Source organism: Bombina bombina, chromosome 1 (assembly GCF_027579735.1).
Source record: "Bombina bombina isolate aBomBom1 chromosome 1, aBomBom1.pri, whole genome shotgun sequence".
Taxonomy (NCBI): Eukaryota; Metazoa; Chordata; class Amphibia; order Anura; family Bombinatoridae; genus Bombina; species Bombina bombina.
Window position 1 is genome coordinate 1,343,039,744 of NC_069499.1, and position 16,883 is coordinate 1,343,056,626.

Below are 16,883 nucleotides of genomic sequence, written 5' to 3' on the forward strand. Positions count from 1 at the left end.
TGCCTTTGAATGTTTCTGTTTGTGTTTCTATGAGTGTGTGTGTGTGCCTTTAAATGTTTTTGTTTGTGTGTCTATGAGTGTGTGTGTGTTTGCCTTTGAATGTTGTTCGTGTGTCTGAGTGTGTATGTGTGTGCCTTTGAATATTTCTGTTTGTGTGTCTATGCGTGTGTGTGCCTTTGAATGTTTCTGTTTGTGTGTCTATGAGTGTGTGAGTGTGTGTGTGTGTGCCTTTGAATGTTTCTGTTTGTGTGTCTAAGAGTGTGTGTGAGCCTTTGAATTTTTCTGTTTGTGTGTCTAAGAGTGTGTGTGTGTGTGTGCCTTTGAATGTTTTTGTTTGTGTGTTCCTGAGTGTTTCTTCAGACTCAAGTATCCAACTATTGAACCTCAGTTGGGTTTATATGTGTGTTTATCCGGCTCTGGTACTAGCTAGTGCCTCACCAGCCACTGACCTCACCACACATCACTGCTTTAAAGGGATATGAAAGTCAAAATTAAACTTGTATGATTCAGATAGAACATGTAACTTTAAGACACTTTTAAATTACTTTCTATTTTCAAATGTGCATCATTCTCTTGGTATCCCATGTTGAAAAAGAATACACACATATCATACACTAGTGGGAGCTAGCTGCTGATTGGTGCCTGCACACATTTCTCTCTTGTGATTGGCTAACTAGATGTGTTCATCTAGCTACCAGTAGTGCAATGCTGTTCCTTCAGCAATGGATAACAAGAAAATTAAGCAAATCTGATTATATAAGTAAATTGGAAAGTTGTTTAAATTTGTATGTTCTATCCAACGCATGAAGAACATTTTGGGATTTCCTGTCCCTTTAAATTTTATACAGGTATAGATCTAGCAGGGAGAGAGTTAAGGGATGCCATGCATATGGCCTGTCAGAAAAAGAGGCCATGCAATGGACTGGCAAGAAATTGAGAACATGGTGAAGGCAAATAGCTATGGTATCTTCTGCAGATCTTCTTGTTCAGCCTGTGCAACTCTCTGTCCCTAAAAGCAACTGAACAATCCAAACAGGAACAATGTAATACTTTACAGGCTTACATTGAAGAGGCTATGCAATGCTCTATCTATCCCAGGAAAGGGCTACACAAGATTACACAGATCTATTTGTCTTCTGTAGGTCTGTACAATGCTCTTTAGATTTCCTTGGACAAATCATTCTTCTGTAGATCACCAGTAAAAGCAGAGCAATGCTCAGCAGATAACTCAAAAGGATTATGTGATGCTCTGCATATTTCAGTGGAAGAGGCTACTTAATCTTACAACACAATGTCTAGCAGGGAAGTGGTTTCCCACAATCATCTGTTATCAGAATGCTAAGCCTTGCAAAATCTTTCTCCGTGTTGTGTGCTGAGTAGCATTACCATATTACTATGATGTTATGGTTGTGTTACCTGTCATGTGTCAGTATAGTTTTACCTTATTGCTGTTCATTTGTTTTGCTTGTGTGGTGGTGTTTGCCTTTGCTATGCCCTTGTAGTGATGTGTTAGGGTTACTATCCTTGTGCTGTACGTTAACATTGCTGTTGTAAGGTTATTTTACATACCTGTAACCTGCAGTGTTTTGCGTATATTGTGCTAGCAGTAGTTCCTTTGTGCGTCGTTGTGTTAACTCTGCTGTACACTGGAGTCCTACTGAGGTTATTAAAGGATTATGTTACCTGCTTTATGTCGGCTTGCAGCTACAGCCCTTTGCCAGAATCTCAGGAAGTTGCTGTGTGTTACCCGCCCACTCAGGTAATTCAGACAGGTGGAATCTGGCACACCTTCAGCACAAACATCACAACCTAAAGATAGACTGAGTAGCATACAGACATGCACACAAGTACAGTATATCTTCATATAGAATATGCAGACAGACATCTAGAAACTGAAAATAAAACAGCTTGGACACTAACACTGGCACACACAAACACACACCTGCTCAGATAAAGACTTGCTGGCCATCAGACCCACAAACACTCATATGAAAAGTTCACAGACAAATACCCAGAGCAGTTAGCATGTCAGTGTGTAAACAGACATAAAGCCTATAACATACATACAAAATGACAAACTTATAATACAATGGCCATTTAAAAAAAATTCTCAGGGAGATTGTGGCAGTGAACTATAAAAAAACCCTGAATTAATAATTATATCCTTCAGTTAGACCAGCTGGACAGTTTACCTGCTTTCTTTGCCTTCTATATAATCTATTACCTGCCAGTACCTTCTAGGAAGTCATTCAGGTAGATTACAAGTTATGGGCGCAACAGGGTGCGAAACGAACGCAACAAAAGTTCTGTTATTTCACACTCTATTGCCCTGCCATTACAAGTTTTCAAACAGCCGGCTTGTGCGTGCGATATGGTTGTGTTGAGCTCCATACTGCACAAAATACAAGTGCTGCTTTGACATGCTTGTGCACGCTTTCCCCATAGACATCAATGGAGAGAGCAGGTAAGAAAAATACCTAACACCTGCGACCGCGGAATGAAAAGCTCCGTAACACAGCCCCATTGATGTCTATGGGGGGGAAAACATTATGTTTAAACCTAACACCCTAACATAAACCCCATGTCTAAACACCCCTCATCTGCTGCCCCCCACATCGCCGACACCTACATAAAGTTATTAACCCCTAATCTACCGCTCCTGATATCCCCGCCACCAAAATAAATCTATTGACCCCTAATCCGCAGCTCCCGATATCGCCGCCACTATACTAAAGTTATTAACCCCTATTCCCCTGCACCCCAACATCGCCCACACTAAATAAAGTTATTAACCCCTAATCCTCTGGCCTCCCACATCACTACCACTAAATAAATCTATTAACCCCTAAACCACCAGCCCCCCACATCGCAACAACCTAAATTAAACTATAATAACCCCTAAAACTAACAGTTACCCTAACCCTAACACCCTCTAACTTTAACATAATTAAAATAGCGCTACATTAAAGTTACAATTATTAACTAAATAATAACTATTTAAAACTAAATACATACTTACCTGTAAAATAAAACCTAAGCTAGCTACAATATAACTAATAGATATATTGTAGCTAGCTTAGGCTTTATTTTTATTTTACAGGTAAGTTTGTATTTATTTTAACTAGGTAGACTAGTTAGTAAATAGTTATTAACTATTTACTAACTACCTAGTTAAAATAAATACAAACTTACCTGTGAATTAAAACCTAAGCTGCCTTACACTAAAACTTAACATTACAAAAAATAAAAACCACAAAAATTTAGAAAAAATAAAAAAAACTACCATTACAAAAAAATAGCACACAAAATTATCCAAAACAATAAAAATTATTCCTATTCTAATACCCTTTAAAAAATCACACAAAAAACACCCCAAAATAAAAAAACCTAATCTATAATAAACTACCAAGGGCCCTTAAAAGGGCCTTTTGTAGGGCATTGCTCTAAAGAAATCAGCTCTTTTTCTACAAAAGAAAAACAAACACCCCCTAACAGTATACAAACACCCACAAAATAAAAATAAAGTAAAACCTAATCTGCCCATTGCCCTGAAAAGGGTATTTGTATGGGTATTGCCCTTAAAAGGGCATTCAGCTCTTTTGCTGCCCATTAAAAATAAAAAAATGGCTATTCTAAAAAGAAAAACCCACATCAAAATGAAAAAAAAAAAACATTACACAAAATAACAAACAAATTATCCAAAATAATAACAATTATTCCTATTCTAATACCCATTTTTAAAAAAAACCCACCCAAAATAAAAGAAACCTGATAATAAACTTACTTTAAAAGGGCCTTTTGTAGGGCATTGTCCTAAAGAAATTAGCTCTTTTTCGAAACAAAAATAGAAAGACCCACTAACATTACAAACCCCACCCCCCAAACACACAAAATAAAAAAAAAATCTAAAAAAAAACTAATCTACCCATTGCCCTGAAAAGGGCATTTGTATGGGCAATGCCCTTAAAGGGGCATTTAGCTCTTTTTCTTGCCCTTAAAAGGGCATTTAGCTTGTTTAAGAAATGCCCAACACGATATCTAAAAAAAACCCACCCAAAAAACCTTAAAAAAAACCTAACACTAACATCTTCATCCCATGGGCTCCATCTTCATCCCATGGGCTCCATCTTCATCCAGGCGGCTCCATCTTCATATAGGTGGCATCTTCTATCTTCATCCTGGCGACGTCTTCTATCTTTATCCCGGCGGCGCGGAGCGAGTACATCCTGAAGACATCCGGCGCGGAGCATCCTCTTCATACGGTCGCCGCTGTATACTGAATCTTCAATGCAAGGGAGCCTTTTCAAAATAGCGTCCCTTGCATTCCTATTAGCTGATTTGATTTTGGAAATTCAAATTAGCCAATAGGATGAGAAATACTGAAATCCTATTGGCTGTTCAAATCAGCCAATAGAATTTCAGTAGCTCTCATCCTATTGGCTGATTTAAATTTCCAAAATCAAATCAGCCAATAGGAATGCAAGGGAAAGATAGAAGACGCCGCCAGGATGAAGATAGAAGATGCCGCCTGGATGAAGATAGAAGACGCCGCCGGGATGAAGACCTCGCCACCTGAATGAATATTTCTCGCCACCTGGATGTCCGGACTTCAGAAATTGTAAGTGGATCTTCGGGGGTTAGTGTTAGGATTTTTTAAACTTTTTTGGGTGTTTTGTTTTTTTTAGTTTAGGGTTTGGGCTTTTCTTAAAAGAGCCAAATGCCCTTTTAAGGGCAATACCCATACAAATGCCATTGTCAGGGCAATGGGTAGCTTAGATTTTTGTTAGAGTTTTTTTATTTTGGGGGGTTGGTTGGGTGGTGGGTTTTACTGTTGGGGGGGTCTTTGTATTTTTTTTACAGGTAAAAGAGCTGTTTAACTTAGGGAAATGCCCTACAAAAGGCCCTTTTAAGGGCTATTGGTAGTTTATTGCAGGCTAGGGTTTTTTTATTTTGGGTGGGCTTTTTTATTTTTATAGGGCTATTAGATTAGGTGTCATTTTTTTATTTTTGATTTGTTATTTTTCATAATTTAGTGTTTGTTATTTTTTGTAATTTAGTATTTTTTATTTATTATAATTAGATACTTTGTAATTTTTATAGTATTGTTAGGATTTTTTAATGTGTAATATAGTTTATTTAATTGGTAGTTAGTTTAATTTTAGTTTAATAGTTATATTAGTTTAATTGTTAGTTTAAACTTAGTTTTTTTAATTTGACAGGTAAGTTTTAATTTAATTTAAGATAGGGAAATTGTAATTTTAATATAAAGTTAGGGGGACGTTAGGTTTAGGGGTTACTAGTTTAAATCTGTTTATTACGATTTGGGGGGCTTGCGGATTACGGGTTAATAGGTTTATTAAAGTGGCGGCGGTGTCGGGGGCGGCGGAACAGGGTTTAATAACTTTAGTATAGCAGGGGCGATGGGGCGGATGGCAGATTAGGGGTTTATAATATTTAAATAGTGTTTGCGATGGATGCGGGAGGGCAGCGGTTTAGGGGTTTAATAACTTTATTATAGTGGTGACGATGTCGGGGAGCGACGGAATAGGGGTTAAAACATTTTATTAGTGGCGGCGATGTTAGGAGCGGCAGATTAGGGGTTAATAACTTTTATATAGTATTTGCGATGTGGGAGGGCCTCGGTTTAGGGGATAATAGGTAGCTTATGGGTGTTAGTGTACTTTGTAACAGTTTAGTTATGAGTTTTATGTAACAGTTTTGTTGCGTAAAACTCATAACTACTGCTCCCAGATGGCGGTACGGATCTTGTCGTTAAAAGGGTGTAACGCAAGCTTTGTAGCCTCACCGCAAAACACGTAATGTCAGCGGTATGGAAGTACCATGAAAAAACGTCATTTTTACGAGTGCAGGACTGACGTTGCATTACAGGCTAAAAGAAATGGGGTACAGCTATACCGACAAGACTTGTAATGGCTGCGTTGCTGCTTTAACGCTGAAATTACCATTTTTTGAGCGTTAAAAGATGAACGCACAACTCATAATGTACCTGATTGTGCAGCACATTGTAGCTCAGCATTTTCAAATAACAGACAAAGATTTACAGACCCACTCGTTCCCATTCCCCTCTGCCCAGCACCCTCAACTACTGTGCAGTCCTTTCAGAATATCCCCTGCCGTCTAACAGTCCCATCTAACTCTGGCCTTCCTAATGTCTTCTAATCCAATCACACACTCCTTGTCTTGCAGCTCTAACCTCTCAGTGAAGGATATATCACTTACACTTACATCTCCTAATGCAATCCCAGCACCTTGTATCGGTCCTACCCAGCATCTCACAAGTGCTTCCTACCATGCTCTCAACTACTCTCATTCTATTTATTAACTCACACCTGTGAGTAAGTGCTGTAATATCTGCCCAGCACCCCAACTGCTCAGTACCAAGCACCTCCAAACTATGCACTGCCCAAGGCATTCACTTTCACCCTCACTAGCCCTTAAAGGGACAGGAAACACAAACTTTGGTTCACAATTCAGATACAGCATGCCATTTTAAACAACTTTCCAAATGTTATCTATCAATAAATTCTCTTTTTATATCCTTTGTTGAAAAGCAGAGAGGAAAGTGCAAGAGCACTAGATGTCAGCACTTTTTTCTGCTATGTGGTGCACCAGACATGTACACGCTAAATTTGATAAGAAACTTTTTAAACATTGTATGTTGTGACTGAATCAAGAAAGAAAAATGTGGTGTTTCATGTCCTTTTGTCTTATACATCCAGCATTCAAACTAACCCATGGGCTCATCACTTCTCCGCACTTTGTTCTCCAGCAAGAAGGAAATATGTTGTGCTCATCACATTCCAACTATTCTCTTAGCTATCCCCAGCCCCCGGCAAATTTCTATTAGATCCCCTTTAAACAAAAACTCTAAAATACTCCACTACTAGCTAATATAACTACTGCCACACAACACACAAATACTCCACTACTAGCTAATATAACTACTGCCACACAACACACAAATACTCCTCTACTAGCTAATATAACTACTGCCACACAACACACAAATACTCCACTACTAGCTAATATAACTACTGCCACACAACACACAAATACTCCACTACTAGCTAATATAACTACTGCCACACAACACACAAATACTCCACTACTAGCTAATATAACTACTGCCACACAACACACAAATACTCCACTACTAGCTAATATAACTACTGCCACACAACACACAAATACTCCACTACTAGCTAATATAACTACTGCCACACAACACACAAATACTCCACTACTAGCTAATATAACTACTGCCACACAACACACAAATACTCCACTACTAGCTAATATAACTACTGCCACACAACACACAAATACTCCACTACTAGCTAATATAACTACTGCCACACAACACACAAATACTCCACTACTAGCTAATATAACTACTGCCACACAACACACAAATACTCCACTACTAGCTAATATAACTACTGCCACACAACACACAAATACTTCACTACTAGCTAATATAACTACTGCCACACAACACACAAATACTCCACTACTAGCTAATATAACTACTGCCACACAACACACAAATACTCCACTACTAGCTAATATAACTACTGCCACACAACACACAAATACTCCACTACTAGCTAATATAACTACTGCCACACAACACACAAATACTCCACTACTAGCTAATATAACTACTGCCACACAACACACAAATACTCCACTACTAGCTAATATAACTACTGCCACACAACACACAAATACTCCACTACTAGCTAATATAACTACTGCCACACAAGACACAAATACTCCACTACTAGCTAATATAACTACTGCCACACAACACACAAATCCTCCACTACTAGCTAATATAACTACTGCCACACAACACACAAATACTCCACTACTAGCTAATATAACTACTGCCACACAACACACAAATACTCCACTACTAGCTAATATAACTACTGCCACACAACACACAAATACTCCACTACTAGCTAATATAACTACTGCCACACAACACACAAATACTCCACTACTAGCTAATATAACTACTGCCACACAACACACAAATACTCCACTACTAGCTAATATAACTACTGCCACACAACACACAAATACTCCACTACTAGCTAATATAACTACTGCCACACAACACACAAATACTCCACTACTAGCTAATATAACTACTGCCACACAACACACAAATACTCCACTACTAGCTAATATAACTACTGCCACACAACACACAAATACTTCACTACTAGCTAATATAACTACTGCCACACAACACACAAATACTCCACTACTAGCTAATATAACTACTGCCACACAACACACAAATACTCCACTACTAGCTAATATAACTACTGCCACACAACACACAAATACTCCACTACTAGCTAATATAACTACTGCCACACAACACACAAATACTCCACTACTAGCTAATATAACTACTGCCACACAACACACAAATACTCCACTACTAGCTAATATAACTACTGCCACACAACACACAAATACTCCACTACTAGCTAATATAACTACTGCCACACAAGACACAAATACTCCACTACTAGCTAATATAACTACTGCCACACAACACACAAATCCTCCACTACTAGCTAATATAACTACTGCCACACAACACACAAATCCTCCACTACTAGCTAATATAACTACTGCCACACAACACACAAATCCTCCACTACTAGCTAATATAACTACTGCCACACAACACACAAATACTCCACTACTAGCTAATATAACTACTGCCACACAACACATAAATCCTCCACTACTAGCTAATATAACTACTGCCACACAACACACAAATACTCCACTATTATCTAATATAACTTCTGCCACACAACACACAAATACTCCACTACTAGCTAATATAACTACTGCCACACAACACACAAATACTCCACTACTAGCTAATATAACTACTGCCAAACAACACACAAATCCTCCACTACTAGCTAATATAACTACTGCCACACAACACACAAATCCTCCACTACTAGCTAATATAACTACTGCCACACAACACACAAATCCTCCACTACTAGCTAATATAACTACTGCCACACAACACATAAATCCACCACTACTAGCTAATATAACTACTGCCACACAACACACAAATACTCCACTATTATCTAATATAACTACTGCAACACAACACACAAATACTCCACTACTAGCTAATATAACTACTGCCACACAACACACAAATACTCCACTACTAGCTAATATAACTACTGCCACACAACACACAAATACTCCACTACTAGCTAATATAACTACTGCCACACAACACACAAATACTCCACTACTACCTAATATAACTACTGCCAAACAACACACAAATACTCCACTACTAGCTAATATAACTACTGCCACACAACACACAAATCCTCCACTACTAGCTAATATAACTACTGCCACACAACACACAAATACTCCACTACTAGCTAATATAACTACTGCCACACAACACACAAATACTCCACTACTAGCTAATATAACTACTGCCACACAACACACAAATACTCCACTACTAGCTAATATAACTACTGCCACACAACACACAAATACTCCACTACTAGCTAATATAACTACTGCCACACAACACACAAATACTCCACTACTAGCTAATATAACTACTGCCACACAACACTCTTCAGGAACCCTCCTCACAACTGCTTTACCCTCACTACATTGCCCATAAAGGTGTCAACAGCCATAAAAGTACAGTCCTTTTTTTTACTAGTGTTTTCTTTATTTATTTATTTATTTATAAAACCGTTGCTAGCCCTGACAGCCCTGGCCCAGCACCTGCCAACTACTTCTTTACTTATAGTTTTAAAGGGGCAATCAAGAAAAAAAAAATAAACCTTTGTGGTTCAGATAGAACATACAATTATTAACAATTTTCCATTTTTCTTCTATTACTTAATTTGCTTTGTTCTATCCTTTCTTGAAGAGCATACCTAGGCAGGCTCAGGAGCAGTAATGCGCTACTGGGAGCTAGTTGCTGATTGGTGGCTATATATATATATATATATATACCTCCTGTCATTGGCTCACCCAGTGTGTTCAGCTAGCTTCCAGTAGTGCACTGCTGCTCATTCAACAAAGGATAATAAAAGTAAATTAAAAAAAAATATATGCTCTATCTGAAACATGAAAGCCCCATTTAGCTGTTCTCATACCAATAATTACTGCTAAACACCTCCCCAGGCCCTACACAACACCAGCCACACTACCTACCCAGACCGTCTGGTTACTGTTTCCAGCACTTCCCATATATCCTCTGGAGCCATCAGAAGTCTAATATAGAAGTGCACTGTTTATAACAAATAATAAACATATTGCACAAGTAGAATGACAATTAAGGAAGAGAATATACTATAAAATTATTTATAAAAAGTCCAACCTGATGCACAGCAGTAAGAGTTTTCTGTAGTACCATCTGCTCTATAAATAAAGCGCATGCACGGTGCAGCCCAGAGTAAACTATAAATACTCCGTGCAGCCAGTTTACTAGGTACACAGCAGCTCTGCACTCTCCCCCTTCTCTCTGCCCTTCTTGCTTCATGTCTCTAATTCTTATGAGTTATCTCTCATTCTTATGTCTAAGCTTTCTCCTATCAGATCCCTGCACAATCCTCTTGGCTCTCTTCCTCTTCTCTTTCAGACCCTTTACTGCTCACAGTCTCTCTCTCTCTCTCTGGTGCCCTCACACTTGCTTCCCCCCAATTATAGCCTACCCTCCCTGCTCTCTTATACACTCCCCCAATTTGCAGCTTTCCCTGCTTTATAATGCCTCCCAATCTCTCTGATTACTTTCCTGGTCTCACTCCCCTTCTTTCTCTACTTACCCCCTCTATTGGTTATTTTTTCTTCCATTACCCATAAGTCCCCTTCCTGCCCTGTCACAATCGTATTCCCCTGGGTGATGTCTCTCAGTTTCCTCTCTCTTTCTGCCCTCACATAACCTCCCACTCTCACATTTTCTGTCTTTATTCTGCTCTCTCACAACCCCACAGATTCCCATTTGTCTCTTTATGCTTATTGCCCTTTAATAGGTTTCATCACTCTCAGATTCTTACCGTCTAATTTGTTTGTTTCTCTTCCTATCTCTCTTCTGCGTCTCTCCCCTTTTGGAGGGGGTATTGGGGGGGGGGTGAGAATGTTGTGTGTGTGTCTGTTCCCACACACCCCTCTCAATCCCAGCATTGTCTAATACATGAAGACACTGCACGTGTCATGCCCCATAGACTGGCAATGACTCACAGCTCAGAGGCTGGATTTGTCACTCAAACAGTGGAAAACAGTACCACTACTTAACATTTACATTACTTTTCCTTTTGCTGAAATGCTGCTTGTTACAAATCTTATATATATTATGGGCTAGATGGTATGCTAACAGTTGTGCGTAAACGATAAGGGGTTTATTACGGGTGTTCGCACGCATAAGAAGTAGCGCATATTATAAGTTATGCTCGAATAAAAAGTTGCACAAAACACATCAAAAATACATTAAAAAGTATAGTTACACTTGTAATAATATCATCTAATAAAGGTTATTTAAAAAAAAATATTGCAAGCAAAAGTTATAATGGCTCAAAGATATGAGGTCTCAATTGTTAGAAAAAAGGGCAGGTAAAGGGCTTTAACATAGAGATACATACATATACATGTCTAAATATGTATATTTATGTATATATTATATTTATATATATATGTCTATATGTGTGTACATATGTATTTATGTATTTTTATGTGTGTATATATATATATATATATATATATATGTATTTACAGACACATATAAACACATAAATACATATATATATATTTACAGTAATGGCCAAAAATATTGGCACCCCTGCATTTCTGTCAGATAATGCACAACTTCACACAGAAAATTGTTGCAATTACAAATGTTTAGGCATTCTCATGTTTATTTCTTTTGTTTGTATTGGTATGACACAAAAAAAGTGGAGAAAAAAAAGCCAAATCTGACACATTCCACGCAAAACTCCAAAAATGGGCTGGACAAAATTATTGGCACCTTCTCAAAATTGTAAGAAATAATTGCATTCCAAGTTTGTGATGCTCCTGTAATTTGTAATTAAACTCACCTGCATCAATTAACAGGTGCTGACAAATCACAACAGCAACCAGTTAAAATGGTGAAAAATGTACTCAACCTTCCTGTTGTGTGTCTCTGTGTGCCACACTGAGCATGGAGAAGAGAAAGAGCAGCAAAGAATTGTCTGGTGATTTGAGAACAAACATTGTGGAAAAGCATGGACAATCTCAAGGTTACAAGTACATCTCCTGAGATCTTAATGTTCCTGTGCCCATTGTGCGCAACATTGTCAAGAAGTTTACAGCCCATGGCAGTGTAGCTAATCTCCCTGGACGTGGACAAAAGAGAAAAATTGATCAAAGAAAAGACTACAGTCCCTAAAGTCAAACATGGAGGTTCACTGATGTTTTTGGGTTGCTTTGCTGCTTCAGGTACTGGATGTCTTGACTGTGTGCATGGCATTATGAATGCTGTGGTGCAATGTAGGGCCCAGAGTCAGAAAGTTGGGTCTCCATCAGAGGTCATGGGTCTTACAGCAGGACAATGACCCAAAGTACAGATCTCAATCCCATAGAGCGTCTGTATAGAGATCTCAAAACAACAGTTGGGAAAAGGAACCCTTCCAATCTGAGAGACCTTGAGCAGTTTGCGAAAGAAGAGTGGTCCAAAATTCCAGTAGATAGGTGTAAGAAAATCATTGATGATTACAGGAAGCAATTGATTTCAGTTATTCTTTCCAAGGAGTGTGCTACCAAATATAAAATTGAGGGTACCAATAATGTTGTCCAGTCCATTTTATGAGTTTTGCATGGAATGTGTCAGATTTGGCTTTTTTCCCTCTACTTTATTGTGTCATACCAATCTAAACAAAATAAATACACATGAGAATTCCTAAACATTTGTAATTGCAACAATTTTCTGGGCGAAGTGGTGTATTATCTGACAGAAATGCAGGGGTGCCAATATTTTTGGCCATGACTATATATATATATATTTATACACATTGGAGCACTTTGCAGCTGAAAACATGTATATAAAAAAATGAATGCAATATTCGTATTTAATAAAGTGTTTACCTATGTATTTACTGTAAATATTTCACATTCCAATGTTCTTCACATATGGGGGATATTCCTTTCATATATATCTGTATACATCTATACCTATATATAATTTTTATATATATATATATATATATATATATATATATATATATATATATATACAGTATATGTATCAAAAATAAAAAAGAGAGAAACAAAAGAGTACCTTAGCCAGCAACAACCTATAATTAGAATAATTCCAAAATTAACAGACCCTGAGTGAATATGGACAATCTGAAAAACATCACAGCAAAGCAGGTCAAAATAATTAACACCCTTTATTATCATCATATAAATAGACAATAAAAAACACTTAAATAAGTGATAAGAAAAGATATAAATAACTTCAATAAAATACCCTAGTGGCCACCAGGAAAACATAAAAAGTCTATATGACATAAACATATCAATAGGATAGTCCTCGCAGCAGTGTACACTGAATCCTTATATATTACTGTAGCTGGCACACATTCATCATTATGCAGATAATTGTCAGTTGTTAGTAACCACTGATATCTAGACTTAGACTTAGTGCCAGTTCAAATGCTTGGCAAGCATATATTCATCTGTCACCAAACAAACAAATAGCGGTTATTTGCAGTTCATGACTTTTTATGTTTTTCCTAGTGGCCACTAGGGTGTTTTATTGAAGTTATTTGTAACTTTTCTTCTTCTCACTAAATTAGGTGTTTTTTTCATTGTCTATTTATATGATGATAATAAAGGGTGTTAATTATTTTGACCTGCTTTGCTGTGATTTTTTCAGATTGTTCCTATTCACTCGGGGTCTGTTCATTTTGGAATTATTCTAATTATAGGTAGTTGCTGGCTAAGGTACTCTTTTTTTTTTCACTCTTTTTTATTTTTGATATTATTATTTTATAGTACTTCCGTGCACCTCTGGAATATGAATATACATGTTTTACAGAGATCCTAAATTAATATGATGTGGAGTTTTGAGCTGGGGAGTTGATAAACTATTATCGGTCTGATGAAGGGGAGCTATCCCCAAAACGTCACGTAAATAAAAGCTACTATTGCTATTCTTTAAGCCAAGTGAGTGCTGTCTTCTATTACCTATACCAGTGATTTGCAACTCTTTTTTTGCCGTGGCACACTTTTTCACATTAAAAAATCCTGTGGCACACCACCATCCCAAAGTTTTACAAAATCACACATTGTAGCCTAATACAGGATATATATACAGTGTCTGTATATATATATATATATATATTTATATATATATATATACACACTGTACTGTGCTGTCATGCCATGCCTCATGGTTGTAAATGATGCCTGATGAGCCTGTCACATACCTCCCAATATTTCAAAATTTGAAAGAGGGACACCCCCGCACTGTTGTCAGTCTGCCGCGGCACATCTGAGGATCTCTCACAGCACACTAGTGTGCCACGGCACACTGGTTGAAAAACACTGACCTATACCTTAACTTGCATTCAGCACCCTGGCACCAGGATACCTATTAGTGAGAGTGCACCAGCCTCTGTGAATATAATTTGGGTTTCATGTCCCTTTAACTGCACCTCACAATAATCTTCTGCATTTTTTATTATTATTATCATTTATTTGTATAGCGCCACAAAATTCTGTAGCGCTGGGTACAAAGATAGGGGTATACAATGATAAGGATTTGTGATGAAATACAAAACATAACAAAGTAAACAAATCTAGTACAGGAGGAAGAGGGCCCTGCTCCGGAGAGCTCACATTCTACAGATTGAGGGTGCAGAGACATAAGGTTTGGGGTAGCTTGTCACATGGATTGTAGTTGCAGCAGTGAGTCAGGCAGTTCAATAATTATTTTGGTTAGGATGAGAGATGGAGGAGAGATGGTAAGCCTCTATGAATAGGTAAGTTTTTAAGGAGCGTCTGAAGCTATACAAGGTTGGAGACAGTCTTATGGAGCGGGGTAGAAAGTTCCAGAGGAAAGGAGCAGCACTTGAGAAGTCTTGGGGTATATTTATCATAGTGCGAGCTGCATTTATCATTGCACCATACGGAGCTTGATAAATCGGCCCCCAGGAGGCGGGAGTGAGATGTAGAGATAACAGGAGTAGGTCAGAGGTTGATTGAAGAGAACAGGATGGGGAATATTTGGAGATGAGAGAGGAAATGTAGTTGGGAGTTAGACTGTTGAGTGCTTTGTAAGTTAGGGTTAATACTTTAAATTGTATTCTAAAATGTATGGGGAGCCAGTGTAGAGACTGGCAGAGTGGAGCAGCTGATGTAGATCGGCGACTTAGGTGGATGAGTCTAGCTGAAGCATTCATAATAGATTGGAGGGAGGAAAGGCGGTGTTTTAGAAGGCCATTTAGAAGTAGATTGCAACAATCAATGCCTGACAAAATAAGGGAATGAATTAGTAATTTTGTAGTTTTTTTGAGTAAGGGAGGGACGAATTCTGAAAATATTGTGTAGGTGTGCATAGCAGGATTTGGTAAGTGCTTGTATATGTGGGTTGAATGTGAGTTCTGAGTCAAGTGTGACCCCAAGACAGCGGACCTGGGGTGAGGTGTTGAGAATAGAGTCTCCGACCTTCAGAGAAATGTCAGGTGTTGGATGTCTCGAAGAGGGGGGAATAAGAAGCAGTTCAGTTTTGGACAGATTGAGTTGGAGGTAGTGTGAAGACATCCAAGAGGAAATTACAGAGAGGCAGTTGGAAATCTGGTTCAGTAAAGCGGGAGAGATATCAGGAGAGGAAAGATAGATTTGGGTATCATCAGTATATAAGTGGTACTGGAAGCCAAAGGAGGCTATAAGTTTTCCAAGGGAGGTTGTATATAGAGAGAAAAGCAAGGGACCCAAGACAGAGCCTTGCGGTACTCCAACTGAGAGAGGCAAAGGATCAAAAGATATGTTGCGACTACCATTATAATACTAATAATAGTTAGTAAGAGCAATAGAGATAATTATATGGAAAGAGTTGATTTTTATCCTGACTGACATAGAATGGGAGCTAAACCCAAACCATCAAGAGAATCTTCTCTAGCTGTTCCTTTTTTTAGAACATCGCCAGAGAGTAGGGAGGGAGATGAGGGATACAATAGAAGATTTCTGACACGAGAAGGGGAGAAAAGAGAGGTTTAGAACTAGACGAGGAACCAGGGCAGGAGCAAGAATAGAAAAAGGCAAAATATTATTAATCTTTCTAGTGTAAACCTTACCAGAAATGAAATCAGACTATTAGGCAAAGGGTTAAACTATGCCCCTAAATCGAAACCTAATAAACTTGAAATGTATATGGATGTTCAGAAATTTGTGAGGAAGCTTAATTTAAAAAGGTATTATACCAAACATCAAGCACGATGTACAGATATGAACAACCTGTTTGTAGAATGGAAAGATTTGTAGACAACAAAAATATTAAAATCATTGGAAAGAGAATTTGGTTTCTCACAAGAGAATTGCGGTGTCCTAACAGACTTGCAGTTAATGAGGTTTAGAGGGTTACGTAGGCGAGGTGTATGAGGGTGGACCTGGGTTAGGTGAGACTTTCCTAGCTGCAAGAAGAAGAAAGATGGTGAGAGAAAGAAGATGAGAGTGTGTCTTATGTGAGTGTTTAAGAGAATGAGGACATATGAATGGTCTGAGTGCTGTTTGTGAAAGGAAGAGCTGTGACTTTAAGGAGAAGGGAGGAGAAGGTAAATGCAGACATT

The 16,883-nt window shown here is 38.1% G+C and overlaps 1 protein-coding gene across 4 annotated transcripts in view; it reads right to left on the bottom strand.

Moving 5' to 3' along the window:
• Window positions 1-10,590, bottom strand: part of LOC128649424 (adhesion G-protein coupled receptor G1) — a 209,359-nt gene extending 198,769 nt beyond the window's left edge. The window contains exon 1 of one of the 4 annotated variants that reach the window (XM_053702697.1): window positions 10,439-10,590. The gene's annotated coding sequence lies outside the window, so the exon portion shown is untranslated. Of the gene's footprint in view, window positions 1-1,569; window positions 1,804-10,272; window positions 10,413-10,438 lie in introns of those variants that run through there. The other 3 variants (XM_053702713.1, XM_053702688.1, XM_053702705.1) reach the window with 3 other exon arrangements.
• Window positions 10,591-16,883: the final 6,293 nt, after the last annotated feature.